This window comes from Meriones unguiculatus, chromosome 2 (assembly GCF_030254825.1).
Source record: "Meriones unguiculatus strain TT.TT164.6M chromosome 2, Bangor_MerUng_6.1, whole genome shotgun sequence".
NCBI classification, from domain to species: Eukaryota; Metazoa; Chordata; class Mammalia; order Rodentia; family Muridae; genus Meriones; species Meriones unguiculatus.
This window is the reverse complement of record NC_083350.1, coordinates 40,843,798-40,865,529: the sequence shown is the minus strand read 5'-3', so window position 1 is coordinate 40,865,529 and position 21,732 is coordinate 40,843,798. Positions and strand designations below refer to the sequence as shown.

Genomic DNA, 21,732 nt, shown 5'->3' with positions numbered 1-21,732 from the left:
TTGTGGCAGCATATATCTGCATTGGGATGTGGGGATACAGATGTCCACGGGCTTAAATGAGAAGGCCTGAGGGAGATGGTAGGGGATTTCTTCAATTGCTTTCCTCCACCTGAGACGGGACCTCGCTGAACTTGAAACTCTTTGTTCAGGCTGCGCTAGCTGGCCACTGGGCTCCTGGTTTCTGTCTGTTTTTACCCTCCAACATTGACAATGCAGGCATTCATGGCCATGACCCACTTTTCAAATGGATGTTTAAACTCAGGTCCTCATTGATCCACCTCCCTAACCCCTGACATCATTCTTAAAGAATGATTTACCTCTGAGATGGCTGACGAGAACGTCCATCCTCACTTGTTCAATTCATATTGTACCAGCGGTTACAGTCCTGCATTCCCTAATCAGAGAAGAAAGAAAGAAAATTACTTTTATACGAAGTTATGCTCCATGAGAGGAATACTCTCAGGCAGGACAACTCAGAATTACATATGTCTTTGTGTTGATAAAGTAAGGTAAACATGAGAGAATGTTGGAAGAATGATAGGAAGGAAGGAAAGAAGAAAGGAAGGTATTATCTCTGTATAAAATGATAAACAATAATGACAGATAAATATTTGAGGATTCTGGCCACAGATTTTTGCTCTTCTGACTTGGTTTAAAACAGGATTTTAACCATAACGAAAACCTTTGCAAACCCCTTTGCTTTTCTTAATTTATTTTTATGTAGATGAGTGTTTTGTCTACATGTATGCATATGTACCCTTTATATACCTAGTGCCCACAGAGGCCAGAAGAGAGCATTGGATCTCCTAGAACTGGAGTTGCAGATGGTTGTAAAGCACCTTGTGAATGCTGGGAAACCAACCTGGGTCTTCTAGAAGAGCAGCTGGTGCTTTTCACTGCTGACCCCTCTCTCCCGGCCTTTTTTTCTTAAAAATAAGTACACCCAGTAGAAAGACAGTAAGAAAAGAATACTGAATATAGCTTAAGCCAATTCCGGGTGACCTGTACTTAATTTTAAATTCTCTCACAGTATTAATATTTAGTTTATGTAGCACCATATTGCCCATAACTTTACAATGCAAATTATACCTACTTATCAATTTCCCAATTTCATTTCTTTACTATCAAGTTCAAGAGTCTTTAGTGACTAAGGTTTCTCTCTACTATTGGGCATACTTTGATACATCATTAAAAAAAGTTCATCTTGTTAGCTATTTCTCTTTAGTATGTGGACTCCATATCTGTGTGTCCTGTTAATAAGCTGTGTTTTGGGTGTGAGTGGTGGCATCCTCCTGCATACCCAGCTTTCAGGAGCCAGAGGAAGGAAGAATTTCTACAAGTTCAAAGCCAGCTTGCTCTACAAAGAGAGTAGCTTAGCCATGGCTGTATGATGAGATCCTCTCTCAAAGCTGTGTTTTTGTGTTCTTGTCACAGCTGTGCTGAGGATTAAGATAAAAATCCAGCAATGTGCTGACTAAGCAACGAGATTCAACAGTGGACTCGGGTTCAAGGACGGTGAGCACTAAAATTGACTAGGCAATGGGTGCTCAGCATTCCTTGTGCTTCTGCTGTGGGATTTGCACTTCACTGTATTAAGTGTAGAGAGGCTTGAGGTTGTTTCAGGCACTGGGGAGTTCCATGAGGATGAAGGCACCATTACTAACATCATTCATGGAAAAACAGGAAAGGTCATCTCTGGCTCATTCTGTGCACTTTTAAGGAATGATGGATGCACCGTAGAGGGCTTGCTGTGAAGGGACTGTGCCCTGTGAAAGTGTTCATGCCTGCTGCTTCTCAGAAACATATCATAAATCTGTAAGGACTGTCTATGTCTGTCCTAGCCCTAAATAATGACATGTAGATTTACATTTATTTTTAGTAGCTTTAGGCCTTAGCTTGCTTTTGTTCCCAACTAGCTCTTATAACTTATGTTAACCCATTTATATTAATCTAAGTTTTGCCCTGTGGTCTGTCACCTTTTCTTCATTTTCATACATCTGATTTTCTTCCTGTCTCCAAGGCAGATCCTTGTGCCTTTGATTTTTTTCCCCAGAGTTACTTTGCTCGGAAGTCCTACTTCTCTCTTCTGCCTTTGCTATAGACCATTCAGCCCTTTATTCGACCAATCAGAAGGTAATGAAGAACAATGTTTACAAAATATTGAGGCAGGAGATGCTTAATAAAAGTGACAATATGAAAGTCTGGCCTGTACTCAACTCTCTGGGCACAGAAATCAGCATATGAGTATACAAAGACAACTTTTAAGTGCACAAAGACATCACCCCAGCAGTCTCTGAACACTTAGTCTTTGCCCATTGTGAATTTTGCCATTGATAGCTTTCAGACCTTCTCATTTTCTTTCACACACCCCCTCCCCCCCAATTTTTTCTTGGTGTTTTGAGAAATTCAATTCATCTCAAGTTCTAATCTGTTGAGTTTCGTTCTCTCTTCTTTGTGCTTTAGTAAGTGGTGGCGTTTTAGTGTTACCTAAGTTACTTATTGCCTAAACCAAGATTTTGGCCATTTTCCCTTTGAGGCGATCTCTCTTGATCTGACTGTTTCATCCATGTAGCCAATGTACCTCTCCAGTGTCACCCTGCTTCGTTTCACACCCTTCCTTCTCTCTGTTCCTTCTGTCTGTCCTACCTGATGTTGCCTCCTTCAGATCTATTTCTGGACTCCCTTTCATTTCTTAACATCTGGATTTAGCTTCCTCTTTTATTGACTATTTGCTTGAAGAGGGACAGAGATGCACAAGGTAGAGCCTTGCTTTGGCTAGTGAAGAATTCTGCAAGGTCAAATCACATAAAAGAAACAGAAGCTGAAAGCGTGCTGGGATAGCAGAGTTTGGCTTAAGGCACCAGAAGGACAAGTTAGAAAAGCACACACACACACACACACACACACACACACACACACACGAAGGGAACGGGGAAAGACAAGAGGAGAGGAAAGTAGCATAGGATATGGGACTATTTAAATAAATAAATAAATAAATAAACTTGAGACTTGAATGTTCATTTCCAAATACATGATGTTTAGCAAAGAGCCTGGGCTATTTCAAGCTGTGAGTTTAAGTTTGTGAGCCAAGATAGTCTCATGTATAAAATGCAGGCCCAGGAAACTGCTCCCCAAACATTGCATCCTCAAGACCCAATTCAGGCATGCAGCTAATTACAAAGTAAGCAATCAGAGTGTACAAGTTCATACTGTGCCTGACAGTACCAAAGTATGTGTAAGGCAAATGGAGCCAGGCGAGGGGAATCTTTGTTTCCAGGACTTGGCTCATCCTCTTTCATTGGTAGTGGTGTGCCAATACGGTGAGACCAAAACAAACAATGCTCAAATGTTTGCATTTCCCAAATTTACTATTTGGCAAGATCAAACACTATGGCTATATAAACAATTAAAGGAAATCAAATTCACCAGGAGCAATACATACATTTATAGCTATATGAAAAAAAAAAAAACTGATCAAGAGTAGAAGTGATTTAGACCTTAACTATTTTTAAAATTGTGTCTATATTCCTTTGTTCACTTATTTTAAAAAAAGCCAGTGGATGGCACACATAGTTACCCTTCCCTAATGCATTACTGTAAATGCGCACATACCATATGTGGGCATTCTTGTGAGTGTACTCATTTTTGTGTGGGTAGGGATGGGCACCATATGTGCAGAGCTGTGTACAGCATAGCAACACAACAGCTGCTTTTCTGCGCTTCCTTTCTCCATCAGTCATGCTGATTCAGTCATGCTGATGACAGATTGCTGCTGCGATCCTCAGAGAAAAACTGGGCGTTGGCCTCCCTGATCTGGAGGCTCCCTAAGCAGCTATAGCTATTCTTGTGGCTGTACAAGATTTCTCTTCTTGCTCCTGCTCATCTAGGTTCTCATCTTCTAGTACAAAGTCAAAGCAAGTGCAATGCATAAAAGACACATCTGGGGCAGGCTATGTGGTTTGGTTGTGCTCAGGGTTGATCTGGGAAGCCAGACTCCATCCCAACTTCATGTTCTATGCCATGGATTCTTGTTCTTTTCTGTTTCCCTTTCATTCTCTTCCATGTTTCTCTTTTCTGTTTTCCTCTCTTCCTTCCTTCTTCCTTCCCTCTCTCCTACCTGCTTCCCTCCCTCCTTCCCTTCTTTTTTTTTCTCCCCCCATCTCTTTAATAAGAACAAGAGAAAGAAATCAATAATGCAGTTTAGGGTAGCAACCTGGAAATAAGTGCTTCTGCCCCTGGACATGACTTGGCTAGTTAGTTCTGTCTTGGCTAGAGGCTGGAAATGTTCTTGGTTCTATTAGAAGTGTTGTCCTGTCCAGAGTCTAGAAATAACAAAAATGTTAAGAAGCATTGCTTTGTGTTGGTGCTTCTTATACAAAGTAGCTTTGTCTTTTATCTTTCCTTCAGACAGGGTCTCATTATGTAGTCCTGGCTGCCTTACCCAGGAACTTTCTATGTAGACCAGGCTGGTCTCAAACTCACAGGGATCAACCTGCCTCTGCCTCCCTAGTACTGAGATGGAAAGCATATGCCACCACACCCAGCTTACACAGCAACTTTAATGAGCACAGATTTGTGGAAATCCTGAAATTGGATCCCTGGAAGATGGTACGCCAAACTCTAGACATTAGGTGGAAGGGCACATGAATACCTCATAGATGGGACAACTGGATTGACCAGCTGCTCATACCATGCCTCAGCACAACAAAAGCTTATTAACCCTCAGAGGGGAACTCTTTGTGATAACTCTTTCTTGAGAACCGCATTGAGGCTATGTATCAACTGTTTGCTTCCTTAATCTTCAGTTCCCTCTTACAGTAAGGGTCCAGGTGACCATTGCATTCCTTCTTTGATCTTATAAGATAAAGGATCTAGAAATCACCGTTAGCTTTGGTGACCGTTGATTATGGGGCATCTTAGCTCTCTGAGCTATTGCTCACCTGCGGGAAAAAGGCTCTACTGTGCTTAAGGACCCGTGCTCTCTCCTCCTCTTTTCCTCTTTCTCTTTCACCCTACCTCCAGCCTTTCTTTCACCCTCTTAATTATACATCTTTCTAACAGAGTCCTTGAAGGGATTTCTGTCTGAATCCTGGGATTACAGGCATGTACCAACACACTTCCCCTGCCAGATAATCTTACTTAAGTGTATAAAATAGGTATTGTCAGTGCCTGCAAAGTGTAGACAGTTAATAAATAACACATGGATAGATATTAAAAGACAAAGCATTTCCCTTCCTAGATAAGGTATTTCCATAAGTATAGACTGATTGAAAGATGAAGTCAGTAAAACCACCCAGTCCTGTGGCTGTGGTGTATTGCTGTAGGAAAGAGCAGATGTTTGGGGAAGACAGGCTCTTGAGGTCTCTGATAGCCTCAGTTGCCTATGATTGAAGCCATGCTGCAAAGACCTCATCAGCAAGGAGAGGCTACTGCCTCAGAACTATCAAGCACTTATTGCCGTTATCTCTCGAATCAGCACTGATCCTCAGAAACCTGTCTGCATCTCTTTGCAGTATAAATTGATCAAGGTGCTCACAGAATGAAACCATCTGCACTGAAGAGTTGAGCTTTCTTTCAGAGGGGAGCAGTTCGAGTCTGATCGTAACAGAGCATTAACTTGCTTTATGGCATATGCTGGGCTATTTCTCATGTTCTGTCCCAGAGTAGGCAGCTGTCTTTACCAATAAATCTTGTGAAATTTGCCACTTTGGGGGAAATCATGTTCATATAACTTTGGGAGGGGTGGAAATTAAAAATCTGCTCTATCTTCAAGAGCCTCGGAGCATGGCACGTTAACATCTTACTTAGTATGCAGTGCCTTATGCTCCTCAGTAAGGGCTCCTCCGATGAGCTATGTCTAATCTTTTGGCCACGCTGCAAACCATTTATTTTCTGAGTTTGGTGAAAGTGAGACTTTAGAATTTCCATCTCCTCTGTAGTCTGACAGAGACCACTGGTATTGCCAAAGAATTTAGCAGGACGTAAAGATCCCAAGGGCCTTTTCCGTCTCAACATTCCTTTATTTGGAATACTGTATTTAATCCTTTGGGACTGTGGGTTTCCCTGTCTGATGAAGGGACAGACAGCCATAGGCTAACACAGGGGGAAAAGAGGCCTAATTTTAACTTTTGTTATCTTGTTTATTTGTTCCCCTTTTGGCTGCTTTGAAACTGAAGTTATAGCTTATAAGAAAAGGAAGTCGGTAGGTGACTGTTAGCTGGGCAGTATGGAAATGGGCTGCATTGGGAAGCTGACAGAATTTGCACTTGTTCCCAGACTCTCTCTGTTCTGAGTGCTGCTTTTCCTGCAAATGCATCCTCGGCCAATTTTCCCAATCAGCCCTGTGCTCTGGCAACTCAATCCAGGGACTGTGTGGAGGAGGCAGGCTTGCCACCGAGGGCCAGCAGCAACTGTGGGAGAACTGATTAGCTTTTAAGAGCAGACCTCCACCAGACAGGCAGGAGTCTAAAGAGTAAATAGAGGTGCTGGCCCAGGATTTTTTTTTCTTTCTTTTTTTTTTTTTTACAAGCCCCAGAGGGATTTGTTCAGCGGCGTTTGAATTCCTATAGAAAAGCTCCGAGAAACTCTAAATTAAACTAAACTGACCCTTTTCACAACCTAAGTTATTTACAGTTCACAGGGCTTTGGAGAGTTCTAGTTTGCATGCAGTTGGAACTAGGTCTCTGGTTGGCAGAGGTGGCCCTATTTGCATCACACTACCTTGCTTTCCTTTGGTGTGCAGAAAGCTCTGAAATGGGAGCCAAAAGATGCTGTCTAGTTGTAAACATACCTTTGTTTTTCCAGCTCAAGGAAGGCTCTGGTAGGAATCACTGAGGGAGCTAGCTACTAGAAAGCAAATAGCTAAGTCCTCTATAATTAAATGCATTCCTCAGAATAATAACTAAGTACCAGGAAGGAAATCAAGAAACACTGCCTCCCCAGTACTGCAGCTGATGTCTTTTGCACTTCTAACAAAAAGACCTGGCACTGATTACAGTGCTCAGTTTCCCCATCTTGCTCCTTCCTAGAAAAGCAATTAAGTTAAGTATCTTTCAGCGCCTGGGGTCTGGTTAGTGTCAGAGTAAAATCAACAGCTAGTTCAAGTTTGTTCATCATCGCCTTAACCTTGATCCTGGCTTGGCACTGTTTTGTGTCACGGTAAGATAGGGCAACGTTGAAAGGGAGGCATGAACCTCTCCTTTCCAAGACTGATGAATTAGCTTGCATGATAGGTAGGAGACACTCATCAAGCAAAGGAGAACAATTACTCTACCAAGATAAAAGCCTGGCTTCTATCATGATTACTAAAAACTGTGTTGAATAAAATGAAGGGACCAATTGGCCCATTCTATGTCAGAAAAAAAAAAAATAAATAAATGAGCTAGCCTTGTACTTTGTTTTGTTGTTTTTAAAATTTTAATTGGCAGCACAGAGCAAGCATATCCCTGTCTATCTCCTAAGTATGGGAGTATATCAGGCACAGGTGTCAGGAGCGATGGTTGCGGAAGGAGGGCCAGTCAGCAAAGAGAATGCAAAACAGAGAGGAGCCACTGCTGGGTCTTTCCGTGATTTCTGCTTTCCTTGGAAAATATGATAACTATAAACAGGAAGAGGATAGAAAAACACATTCGTGTGGAAGAATGCACCACCCTGCTTGAATCAACAACGCTCAACGACACAGTAGGTGGACTGAAGATGGGATGAGGGGCAGCTGACCAAGCGCTTCAGAGATTTTGCAGCCGTTGAAATCTGCGGGAAATTCATTGCCTGGAAGAAATTCATCTGCCTGGAAGAAAACCATATGGTATATTTCTTGGTAATATTAGGTAAATTTGAACAATTGCGTGTTACGTGAGAAGTTATGCAGCGTGGTTGGCTGAGCCTCTCTATTCCTGTGCATTATAAATTGTTCTCATTTAACTTCGGGCAAGATAACTTTATACACAGGGAGTTCCAGTTTTATAGGAAAAGTCATTAGGGTATGCATGAGGAAAACAAGGTAGCCAGGCAACAGGAGACTGGAAACTGAGCCCTAAATGTGTGTGGGGGAAATCTTTAACTTTTCTCCTGGAGAAAAGTATGTGGGAATCCACAGTTGGTCTGAGACTGTGTACAGCTGCCTGCTCCATCTTTGGAGATCGGGGTCACATGTTTGTTCTCTCAGATTGAAAGAAGTTCCCCCTCCCCGTGTTTTCGGGGCTTTTGCCCCTGCATGGGAGTCACGTGCTGCCCATTCAAGCACAGGAATAAAAGCTTGGTGCCAGGCAGTAAATGCTTGGTTGTTCTTGGCCAGGAGGTCCCCCTGCCAACCCTTCAGTCCTCATCCTATATCTGAGGACCTCGGGTGCCGAGAATGGCAAAGGCAGGCAGACAGCAAGCCAGTTTCACGTGACAGGTGGGCCCACACCAGGTCTGCTTAGTTGTGCATACCTCCCACCCTCTGTGAACCCAAGCCTCCTATCAGTGCCCAGAGCACAGATTTGAGGGTCACTGGTCTTTCTGTCTTCCTAATGTGGTGTTACTGGATAAATATCTATCATCTGGTTTTCACTTATTACAAATGATACAGGGTGGGTGTTTGAAACTAGCTTGTGAGGACTTCCAGGGCCCAAGCTTGTACCCTGAAAACTCAGTAGCACTACGGACTTGCAAATACACCCTTCCCACATACTAAACTTGGTAGCACCTTGCCTTGGGCCTTTTGGGACTCTAGGGCTGTGAGAATCAAACCTGTGTCGTTGAGAAGGTACCTAGCTTCTTGCATTCTGTTATAGCAGCCAGAGTAGTCTAAGGCAGAAACTGGTAGATCGGGTGGAGTGTTCATGCACTAGACACCTGAAATGAGGAAGTGACTTTGCAGCTAAGTAAGGAGCAGAGTATGAGGCTTTCACTAGAAAGCTACAGTGCTGTGAGCAGACCATAAAAAGTAGTTCAGGCTAGGACTCAAAAACAGAGGGGAAGCTTCAACAATTTCAACACCGGCAGCAATGCAGGTAGTGAAGAGCATTCTGACGTGGTCTCAGAAATGGAGAACATGCTGGAAAGCGGAGGAAGGTAATTCTTATTATAAAGGGGCAAGGAACATGGAGGGGTTGTTCTCAGGGCCTTGTGCTTGGGGCAAAGGCAGAAGTGCATGGCGAAGTAGGCCATTTGGAGGGAGGTATTTCAGTGAAAAGAATCGAGGGGCAGTTCAGCTTCCGGGGATGTTCATAGTATGCTGTGCCAAGGAAGTGACTTCAGGTGACACTTCTAATCAATCCTGAAGCCAAATGTGAAGATTTGGAAACTCTCAGCTTGTTCATGTTGACCGAATGAGAAGGCATGTTAAGGAGATGACACAGGATGGTTTTTGATAGAGAAATTAATAGGATTTGTCATTTGTTCTTTATCAACCCAAGGGAAGTATGGCCTGTAGGACGTTTGGAAGGTCATTGGTTATGCTCAGAGAATGAGAGTTTAGAGAATTTGAGGGCAGGATGATTTCAAAGGACAAGCCCCAGGTCTCTCCAGCTTTGTTCCTCACAGCCTGTTCCTTATTTGCACATATGTGGTTCAGCGGGCCCCAGGTACAGTCCTGGCATGGCAGCCATTCCTTTATAGGCACAGTACTAAACCTTGGCAGCATGCAGGAGGTGTCACTGGCATTGAGCCAGTGAGCCTTTGAGGTATGGCTTCCAGCAATGCCTGCTACCCTGGGCACATAACTATTATGTGGAAATCCACAGTGGAGACTTAACCATTTCAGAGAATGGATGCTAAGACAATCCCTAATGCATCCGTGGGTGTATCGCCACCCCTAAGATCCCAAGTAGGTTTATAAATGCATGGTTCCAGCCCATGAGAGCTAAAGAAAACCTAACTACAATAGTGAGAGCTGTAGTACTAACTAGGCCCAGTGAAGTTTTATGGGGGCCCAGTCACCACTTGGTGTATATATGTTTACCCTTCAAGTCAAAGAAAATTATCTTTAGGTCTTGGGAGTAATTTCAGACGTGGGACTTGTTATCTGTTCTTTCCTTTCTTCTTTAAGATTTATTTTATTTTACATGTATGCTTTGCCTACACATATTCATGTGTGCAATTTGTGTGCCTGCTGCCCACCCAGGTCAGAAGAGGACATTGGATCACCTGAGACTGGAGTTGCAGACTGGGTGCAGGGAATTGAACCCAGGCCCTTTGCGAGAGTAACATGTGCTCTTATTTCCTGAGACATCTCTCTAGCTCTGTATCTGTTTTATCCTTTTGGAATGGAGGTGCCTGCTTCTCTGGTCCACTATCATATTTTGATGTACCCAGCACGCTCAGTGTCATAGAGTAATTTGCTTCAGAGTGAAGCAGACCTTAGATCTTCCTTATCTCTGATAATGTTAACATTGATTATCTCAATGGCGTATGCCAGGTTTCTTCAGCGTAAGAACAAATCTCTTTCCACATTGCTCTCTTTGGAAGGAAAACTTACAGGGCAAAAAGTTGGGCAGTACCTCCTAGAGGTCAGTGTTAAGGGAAGCAAAACCATAATAATTTGGAATTCTGTGTGTGTTGGGGGGAGGGATTTTTGCCTAATCTTTGTCATTTATTTGTTGTTTGAAAAGCGTCTCTCATAGTTATCAGTATAGACCAATGACTTGTGAAATTCACTTAAATATATGTTACTTAGCTCAATGTATCAGAGCCATTATTTCAAAGTTCATAATGAATGTAAGATGCCATGGATATTATTCACTTTGTTTTCATACAAAGTCTTTAAAATCTGGCTGAGCAGCTTATAAATATAGCATGTCACAAAATGATGCTAAATTTCCATCAGAAATCCTTGATCCATATTTATTTCTCACAAAAGGAACAGCTGGATATGTTCCCATGTTCAAGTGACTGTAGGCATACATGCACATACGAGTTCCATGTCCAGTCATTCTCTTCTAACATTTGCATTGGTATGCCAAATTTGGTTCATTTTTTTGGACTAATTTATTTGCCATAATTTCAAAACTAAGTACAAAATTAAGGAAACTTGTTGGGGTTTGGTCTGGCACCATGTATTTTAATGCTAATTACTGGCCACAAATTCTGATCTCTGCCTGGACAAGCACATTCTCACGAATGCCTGTCCTTACGTTAACCTGGCCTAAGAAATTATTCCTGTTGGACCTGGGCGGGACAAGAGTGAAGTGGGCAGTGTTAAAGTTCTTGGGCTTGCAGGGCAGAGAAGATCTTGGGAAGGAGACAGACAGGGAGAAAGAAGGAAGGAGGAAGTCACAATGGAAGAAACCAGGTGGGCCAGGAGAAAGGACTCTGAGAATGGCTAGGAAAGGAAAACTCCAGATGAAGAATAAGCAAGTATTTATAAGATTATGGATGGAAGGTAGCCCAGATAGGAAGGATTAAGGCAAATGGCATGGGGTGGGGGTTGGGTGATATGAGATAGTATAATTATCTGCCCAGCCCAAGGTGATATAAGACAATTATAAAATCTAACAGGTGCCTGTGTCTTTTGGCAATTTTGATAGCAGGTTAGATAATACCATCACAATAATTATAGGACTAATAATAAATGTTATCAGCACAATACCTTTTATTTCCAGCAACAGGAAAGTTATTAAGTTGTGCTATCTTGGTACTTGTTAGTTTGCATACTTGCTTTTATTAATTTTATTTTAAGATTTTTTATTATTTACATTTTATTTATTTAGTTGTGTGTGTGTGTGTGTGTGTTCATGTGTTCATTCACATGCTACCATATGTGTATCCTGTTTGAGTACAATTTATGGTACTTGGTTTTCTTCTCTTATCATGTGGGTTATAGTGATTGAATTAAGGTCCTCAGGCTTAGTGGCAAGCCCCTTTACCTGCTGAGCCATCTTACTGACTCTCATTTTTATTCTTTAAGACGGGATCACAATACATAGTTTAAGCTGGTCTCAAACTCACAATGATCCTCATGTCTCAGTGTTCTCCTGTGCTGGCATTATGGGTGTTTGCTACCTCTCTCATCAACTTCTAATGGTATTTTGCTATTAAATCATTGTATAAATTGAAAAGCACCTTCAGAGTTATTAAAATCAATGAAGTGTGATTTTTTTTTCAGTCTAGCAGAAATTTATGTAATGGTTGATTACAGTTCTAAATTTTGCTATATTGATTCATATTACAAAATTACAAAATTATTATGGAAAATTATTATGCCACATTTACTATGTAAGTGCTGTGTTGCTTGATTACAAATAAGTTTTCCTTTTCTTTGTGTGTGTGTGTGTGTGTGTGTGTGTGTGTGTAGTGTGTGTGCATTTGTATGTTTTTGTATATTGAGTATAATGAGTATCTTCCTCTATTGCTCTCCAGCTCATTCTGTGAGACATTGCCTCTCATTGAACCTGAAGCTCATCAATTCTGTTAGACTAACTGAGCTGCAAGGCCTAATAATTTTCCTGTCCCCCTCTACACATTGCTAGGATTGTAAAGAACCTGTCTTTTTTTGGATGCCAGAGATCCAAACTCAGGGTCTTGTATGGTGGTTAGTTTTGTCACTTTGACACAATCCAAAATTATCTAGAAAGAAAGATCAACAATGAGGGATTGTTGATCTGTGAGCAAGTGTGCTGGAGTGTGTGTGTGTGTTTCGGGGGATATCTTGATTATGTTAATTGATGTGAAAAGACTCAGCCCATGGTGGGAGGCATCATTCCCTGGGTTTGGATCTTGAACTGTGAGTCAAATAGTAAACATGCACACATTCATTGTTCTCTGCTAGTGACTGTAATTGTCAGTTCCTGCTACCTTGATTTCCCTGCTGGGATGGCCTGTTAACTAGAATTATGAGCTAAAAATCCAACCCATTCTGCTTGCATGTTTCTTTGTTTAGACAGGATATTTTAAAAGAGCAACAGAAATGAAACCAGGGCTCATGGCAGATCTTTACTGGCTGAACCATTTGTCTAGGTTACTTTTCTATGACTTTGACAAAACACTATGATAAAGAAACTTTTAAAATGAAATATTTAATTTGGGGCTCAACGTTGCAGAGGGTTTGAGTCCATGATCATCATGGCAGGAAACACGTGCATGGGCAGTTAGGAATGGTGCTAGAGCAACAGCTGAGAGTTTACCTCTAACCCACCAGTTGGAGAGAGCTAATGATAAATGGCATGGCTGTTTGAAACCTCAAAGTCCACCTGCACTGACAAACATCCTTCAACAAGGCCACACCTTCTAACCCTTCCCAAACAGTTCCACCAACTCAGAACCAAACACTCAAATATATACACCTATGGGGGGACATTCATATCTAAACCATTATAGCTGTTTATCTAGCCTCCTCGATTTCTATGGACATTAAATTTAAGTCATTTATATGCAGTGTCATTTTAATGAAAAAATGTAAATTACACTGTGAGTTTTTTTTGTGTGGCATGAGTCATATTGCCATTTTTGTCTTTAATTATCAGATATTTGGAAAGCATTCTTTTTGCTTTAAGACAATGTTGAGGCCAGGTATGGTGATGCATACCTTTAATCCCAATACTAAAGAGGCAGAAGCTGGCAGATCTCTATGAATTCTGAACTATATAGTGAGTTCCAGGTAAGCCAGGCCTACAAAGTGAGATCCTGTCTCAAAAACATAAAAATAAAAAGGTAGTCTTTGTTTTGCAACTCACCCAATAAGCATTTTCAAAAAACACAATTTTATATTTTGACCTAATATAGTTAAAGCACTAGCATAATAATATGGTCTAATGCTTAATTTCAGTGAATAATTGTATGAAAGATTCAAGATATCTATCTCATGATGGTTGAGTACTCAGAGGGTTAAATTCTTTGTTACTTAAGCTATTTGCCCTGGATTCGATTCCCAGAGCCCCGTTAAGGGTGGAAGGGAAGAAACAACTTCACAAAGCTGTCTTCTGACCTTCTACATGCACACACATGTGTGCGCGCGCACACACACACACAAACACACAGACGATAATAATAAATTTCTACAAAAAATATTTGTAATGAGTGTATGTTTTTGAATGTCTTAGAAGTTCTTTAAAGCAAATGATAAATGATTGGACAGCAGTTTAATAACTCAAATAAAGCTAAAGAAGAATAAATAAAGTTTTAAGAAAACCTTAGGGCTTGTGTTTTCGTGTGTGTGCACATTTGTGTGTCTGTGAGAGAGAGAGAGAGGCATGCCTCCCTGGCACACAGGTTGAAGCCAGAAGCCGGGGCAATGCTGGGTGTCGGGGCATGCCTCCTGCCTGGACTGTACCAGTGCCCCTTTTGCCTGTCACTGTAGCTGGCCCAGGAGCTTCCACAGACCCTCTGCTCACCTTCTCCACAGGAGTGCTGCGCCGTCTCCCGTACGTGGACGGAAATCCAATCTCACGTCCTCACGCTCGAGTCTCAAGTGCTTCACCCAATGAGAGATTTCCTCCGCCTAAATAATTTAAAATTTAGAGTTATTTTTTTTTCTAATATTAGACAATTCTTAGCCTTTACTCACAATCATTTGGTAGCTTCTTTTGGAAAATATTTCTTGTTTTTGTAAAGTATCTTTTGAAGTCATTGCCTCATGATTTTTCCGATTAAAATCTCAGTAATTGACTAATTTGTCATATCTTCATTTTAAAACAATATTCTTTTTTACCGAAGTTCTAAACAGATAGCTGCTGGATAGCGTCTTTGAAAAAAACAAACAAACAAAAACCGTTAAAAGTTGTAACAGTAATTCTATTCAGAGACCACAAGAGCTGGTTGTAACAAATATTTTGACTGTTTAGTAGAAACTTCTTATCAATTTCATAGTGTTTTTGCTGAAAAATCTTTTAATTTTTTTCCACTAATTGCATCTATATTTTTGTTTATTTTTCAGATTGTGATTTAATTACATTTCTCCCTTCTGTTTCCTCCCTCCAAACCCTCCAATAACCCATCTCCTCTCTCCTCAAATACATGGCCTCTTTATATATCTGTGTATGAACCTTTATCAGACTGACCGTGTCATAAGGGCTGATTATTAGTTGTGAATGATTAGTGTGACCCTTCTCCTCCTCCTCTTAAGACAGTTTATCACTATGTGGCCCTGACAATCCTGGAACTCTCTCTGTAGACCAGGCTGAACTGGAACTCAGAGATCCACCTGCCTCTGCCTCTCCAGTACTGGGCTTAAAGGCGTGAACCACTATGCCTGGCTATGACTAGTGCCTGTTATATTAAAGATTTCTGTTATGTATGTAAGCTGTACTCTGTATGATCTGACTTTACTTCCAAAATCAAAGACCACAGAAGTAAATCTCTAATTCTTTATTTAGGGTACAAATTCCAGAGATAATTTGCATGCATTTTTTTCTGCCTTAATATTCTTCGTATAGCATCTTTTAGGTGGAAGAATAGAGAAAACTGGGAAGAAAGACAGAGAGAAAAGCAAACAAAGAAGCAAAGAAACAAAGAGAAATCCAGCCTAAGAAATGCAAGTCTGCATGGAATGGCAGCAGTTGATTGAGCTTGTTGGAAGTAAATTCCCCTGATGTTAATATAGAACCCATGCTGAGGCAGGGGAGTGTGACAGAAGTACTCCTGCACTGCTGGGCTGTCAGTGACTACAGATAGACAACTGTGAAGGAGGAGGATATGACCCACTGTTCAGGAGGTTCCAATGACCAGGACCAGCCGAAGATGAACTACATGCCTTGTTTGGACTCAGGCTCTTTTTCCCTTGGAAAGCCAGAGACTGAGGACAGAAGTCAGGATGAAGGTGGGAGAATAACACAGGAATCAGAATTGTTGTGCCAGAACTGCATAACTGGCTTCCTTTTATTTTAGATTAAGAAACTATCAGGTGTTAACATTTATCCCAATCCTTATTTTAGTTTGTGAAGTGGGTGGTTTGTATTTTGTCCCAAATTCTAGCCAGTAGGCCCGTTCTGGCCTTCTAGATAAGCACAGTCCTTTGGCAGTTTCTCCATTGACTAATTCATGAGTCACTTAAACTCTATTTATGGATTTCTTCCCTTCTTATTCCCAGAGAAGATTTGAGGCAGCTTACAGTAAAAGCAATATACTCAGGCACTTTCAAAATCAGAGCAAAACAAGGGATTGTATTAAGGAAGAATAGTCATTATTTCCAGAAAGAGAAGTTCCAATCCCGCTGTGTCATTTTTATAAGATTGATTGGCAACTATAGCCCAAGGTGTTCAAATTTAAATCAATAGCCTGTAAGTAACACAGATGGGATTATCTTACTCTTTAGACATAGTTGCAGATCAAATTATCTGCACACTGTAAGAACTCACCCATGCTTGAAGCACTATTTCTAAATGTAAATGAAAACCCAAAGTCAAAACAGAGGGAAGCAACATGACAAATTTCAAATTAATCTTTCCCAAATACCCAGCATTTTCACATATTTAAAGGATTTAATGCACAATTGCTCCAAGCAAGAATCATCAGAAAACAACATTGAATCTGAACTAATATAATTAAAATCATTCCTTGCTACCATGTGAGGAATGGAAGATGTATTTAATTCATTGGTTTATTCTGAATTCTCAAGCTATTACTTAAAAGTATTTCAAAGAGAAGCTTTGTATTTAGAATACATCCTCTCCTTTCTTCTTCCGTAATCAATCAAATGATGGTATTGGGCTAGATGGTCCTTCAGGCAGTATGCTTAATCCATAATTCCAATGTTTCTTCTCTCCTTACCTCCACACAAGAAGTCTGGTTTATTTGCTAGCCTGGAAAATGTCTGTGTGGCCCACACTCCAGTGTTAGGCACACTTATAACTCCCTAATCTACAGGCCGCCACCCTGCAGCCTTCACATGAAACCAGCAGGTGGCCTGTGACTGGTCTGTGCAATGTGCCATGCATGTAGTTTTTTTGCATGAAGCTGCCCTTTTAAGGACGCTAACACAGCCGTGAAGGTGAATGGAGGGAAGAGAAAGGAGGACAGAGAAAGAAACAGAAACCTTGCAGCTAATTGGGACAACAAGGTCTGGTCATAATTGAATTCCTCCAGGGAGTTAAGCAACAGAATCCGTGAGTGCTTAATGCAGACAAAATAATAAAGCTTGGCTTCTCCATCTTTCTTTCATACTCTAGTGAACACTAAGCAAAGAGATCACTTAATGTCTTCCCAAGAATTCTTTGCCATTGGATGAAGTACTGTATGTAATTGTTTCATAGGGAATTTTCCTTGGGAGATATAGAAATGTTTGGGGGAAAACATAATCAGATGGGTCTTTGTATGGACGCAGTGTTGCCTTGAGCACAATCTTTAGACTTTCTTCCATTATTGTAATTAAAAACTGAAGCTAATTTAGTTCTGTTTGTGTGAGTGCATGTGTGTGGGAGTATGTGCACACATGTGCACCCATGTCGTGGAAACCAGAAGTTGCTTTCAGGTGCCTTCCTCAGTTGTCCTCCTCCCACCCCACCACAGCTTCTCTCTCTCCCTTGAGCTAGTGTCTCTCACTGCACCGCTAGCTCATTGCCTTGGCTACTCTGCCTGTCAGGGATTTGCCTCTACAGCTCTGGACTGCAGGTGTGCACTCTTATTTCTGGCTTTTAACCTGAGTGCTGGGATTCTAAACTTAAATCTCCACACCCACATTGCAAGCGCTCTATTAATGAATGCATCTCCCTCCACTTGGGTTGGTGTTTGTTTGTTTGTTTGTTTGTTTGTTTGTTTTGTCCTATGTAGCCCAGGTTGGCCTTGAATTCATGATCCTCCTTCCTATGCTTCTTTAGTGCTGGATTTTGGGTATGTACCAGGCTAGGCTCCCACTTACTGGTTTAAAAGTATCAAGTTACCTTATAATAAATATTTTTGTAAATACCTACTAATGTGATTTATTGAACATGTCCAATTGAATGTTGGGGATAGTAGTCAATGAATATTTGTGAAACAGTTACAGTGCTTAGACAATATATAACCACATTTTTCCTTTCACAGATTCATTTTACCATTTCTTCCTTCAAATCTATTTTAAGAGAAGAGACACTTTGAACCTGTCAGTCTTTTTCTCATAAAAATTGGTGTTAATACAAGTGCCAAACAACTTTTAGTTAACTAACCTAACAGAATTGTAGGTGGGTGATATCAGTGTATCAAAGATGTATAGATGATTTGTCCAGATCCAAATAAGTTAGCTGCATTAGGGATCTAAAGCAAATTTGTCCAGAAATTTGTGATATATTCTTTGTGTGGCTTGAAGTATCTTTCTCCTTTTCAAATTCTTTCACCAGTGATCCCAGAAAGTTGGGCAAAGACATAGTTTATCAGCAACTTTTGATGCATAGCAAATTACCTTCAAATTCAGTAATTTAATGAAACAATCTTGTTTTGTTTTTTTGTTTTGTTTTTTCCAGTTGTGTATCTATAGGCTAACTGACAGTCTTCTGATATACTTTGGGCTTAACTGGGCAGCTCTGATCCCACCTGAAAGTCCACCTGAACTAAAGTTTTTGATATGGGTTTGTCTTCAGTTACGTTTTTTATGTATTGATTCTAGGGTACAGGATGATGTAGAATTAGCTGTCTACTGAGAGACTCTTTCCATGACAGTTGTAGAAGTGTGAGCATGGAAGCAAACGTACATGATGCTCTTGAAGTCTAGACCTAGCACTGACAGCAGTCCCTTCTGCCATACCCAGACCAAATCACGTGAGTATCTGTTAAGTCAAAGAGTCAAGGAAAGAAGTTCTGCTAGAGTCAATGAGACTATGTTATTACCTTGTAAAACTAAGGAATTGAGAAAGGATTTGATTATGGTCGGGAAGCCATCAAAGCAGGAATTTTGAGGAAGCTGGTTTCATTGTATCACTACTCAGAAAGCAGAGAGGGTGCATGGCAATATTTAGCCCTCTTCCTCATTTTTATTAAGTCTTCCGCCCCAGTTCATGCAATAGGCTGGTCCTTAGTTAGGTCTACAGTTAGGGAGGGCCTTCCCTCTCTAGCACAGTCTAGAAACTACCCGGAGGTTTGTCTCCTACATGGTTCTAGATCCCGTTGAGTTTCGAGTCAGTAGTAAGCACTACAAAGGTCAAAAGGAAAGATGGGAAACAGAGGCAGAAGTATCAAAGTGCACATCTCCGAGCAGGTGTAGATTGTAACAAACCTTGCCAGATTTTGAAAGATTCCCTTGCGTGGTTGTTAAGCACCACTGGATAGTATTTTGAACACTTCAAAATGAACTGTTTCAGCCGAGCTGAAATGTACTAATTTTGAATACTTAGCCATCTGGCGCATTAGATGCTTAATTACAGCTGAAAACATGAATGAACAGTGCCAGGCAGTTTTTCCCAGTGAGTCTAAATTGTTTGTCTTTATTCTCACAAGAGAGAGAAAGAAAAAATAAAAAAAGGAGGGATATGCCACTATTGGATTATTTTTTTTTCAGCTTTGTTCTTTTCTTTCCACCCCTCTCCCCGTATGGGCACATATTAAAAACCTGAAGCCACGCCAAGATCCCTGTATCTTTTTATAAACCATGAAAAAATGCAAATAAAAGTCTGTCTGTTATATGAAAAAAAAAAGCCAAAAAACAATGGCTATAGCAAAACTCTGTCTTACTGTGTCAACTGCCTTTAATGTCAGTTCCCTTGAAGATTACTACAAGCTTTATGTTTTGCTTGGAGCATTTTCCTCCCTGCTGAATCTCTTCTCTACTCTCAGCGACTAGGCACAATCCATGAAAATAAAAGAAACGATGGCTCCATTTTTATTGTGAGAAATAAAATTTGTTTCTAATTATTGAGCTAAAAACCTTAAGAGCCTTCTAAAAGGACATCAGCCAGAATATTATAACTTTTTTTTTCACCCTGTCTTGCATATGTTAGGTGTCAGTAAAGGCCAATGAGGTGCATACACACTTGTTGATAAGCCAAGGCCTGTTTTGCTTTGCCAAGGTCATGTAGTACTTGTAGGTATGATTTAAGACCCTCTATAGAACTTGTGCTCTGTAGGGAAGTACAGCAGGATGATATGAAACAGTCAGTTGTCTCTGTTCTCAGTTCTAAGATAACCTCTCTTTCTACCATTTAGTCAGGTCTATTTCTGCCCCTGTCATTGTCTCTCACTGTGACTTTCAGAGCTCTTATCACTGCCTGTGATTGGATATTGGCATCTTTAGTTATCGACTGTTGTACTTATGGCACGTTCTTTGATTTATCCACTGATATACAACCCAAGCTTAGCATAGAGTCAGCATTTATAGTCACTACTCGATGATGATGAATCAATGAATCGGTGAAGAAAAGAATGTGTAAGTATGGCTTGAGCAAGAAACGCACATAGTTTGTTGTGTTTGGAGGACTCAGTGTGTTTGATGAGAAGATAGGGCGTTCAGTTTAGCAGATGTGAAAGAGCTGTGTATGTTTATCCACCCCCATTCCTACCCAGCATGCTTAGGAGCCTGGTCGGTTCTAGAGACAAAAGTCCATATTTGTGGAGACAGAGATGAGATCACAGCCTCCCTGCTACTGAAGCCTGGTCCCTGAAGGTGGCTGCTAACCGAGTCTTACAGGATCTCCTTATCACCATGAAGGCAGCTGGACTGGTAGGCACTATGTAAAAAGCTGGGAAGGGGGCTCAGCAGGGACGAGCCCTTGCTCTTCTAGAAGGCCCAGATTTGGTTGTCAGCATCTATAGCAGGTAGCTCACTGGAACTCTGGTTCTTGGGTATCTGATGTACTCTGGCATCTGTGGGCAGCTGCACTAAATGCACACAATACATGTAAAACTCAATCAGCCCCCCTCCCATACACATAACATAAATAGTCAGTCTTTAACGTTACTTTCAATAGCCTGTGGTCCAGTGCTTTCAAGTATCATTCCTGCTCCTGAGCAGCAGCTGTAAATGGTGGATACTATTGATGAACTTAGGTAAACAGAGCGGACTTAGGATTACTTTGTAAAGGGGCTGAAGTGTCTCAGCTGGGAACTGAATCCCATGCAATATCTGGCGTTAGGGTGCATGGTCTTAGTTGAAGCCTCTCTCGAGGAAAAGCAAAGGAAAATAAAGCCATGCCCTATTTCTGTTTCTGGTGGATTAAATTTTATTTTCTTTAGTTCTTGCGAATGAGAAAACTTCAGGTCAGAGAGTTAGTCATTAATTTAATAAACCAGTAATTATTGAGCTTTTAAGTTTTTGATATGAAAACATTTACTCATCCATTTAGTCATCAAACAGCTTCTGGGCACTCCTTTAAAACAGCCAAGTGCTGTTTTAAAAGGTTATAGTTTATCATTAAACAATCTGCAGAGATATGTGGCCTTCAGAAGCATGCATTCTAGAAAATAAGCCGAAATCCAAAATGAGTACATTACATTATGCTGTAGAAGGCACTCATGGAACCCGACAAAACAAAGCAAAACAACAACAAAACAAAACAGAACAAACCCAGAAAAGATGGAAGGGCCAGGCCAGGGCGGTCAAGGGAGAAGTCCGTTCTTCAGACTTAAACAGCAAGTTCAGACGAAGCCTCAGGACAAAGCTGACATCGGACAAAGTGCAGCGTGGCTCTCTGCCCCAGCACGGTCCTGACTAAAGTAACAGCTGCTGCAAAGGCCTCAGGGTTGGAACGGGGTGAAAGGCTGCTTTCTAGGTCCTCACAGTTCTGGGGTGAGAGCTAAACAAACAACGTGATTGTGGATAATTATAGTTGAGAGCAAGGACTCATTGGAAACGTGTGTGCTGCCTTCTGAGCACAGCAGCCGCTCGACGCTCAGACCAGGGGTGGATGGCAGTGT

At 41.1% G+C, this 21,732-nt stretch overlaps 1 long non-coding RNA gene across 1 annotated transcript; it reads right to left on the bottom strand.

The window, feature by feature from the left end:
• Nucleotides 1-323: 323 nt before the first annotated feature.
• On the bottom strand, nt 324-21,498 carry LOC132652124 (uncharacterized). Its single transcript, XR_009589609.1, has 3 exons — nt 21,383-21,498; nt 14,310-14,416; nt 324-394 (listed from the first exon to the last, which is right to left on the bottom strand). It is a non-coding gene; the product is annotated as an uncharacterized LOC132652124 (long non-coding RNA).
• Between the last annotated feature and the right edge of the window lie 234 nt (nt 21,499-21,732).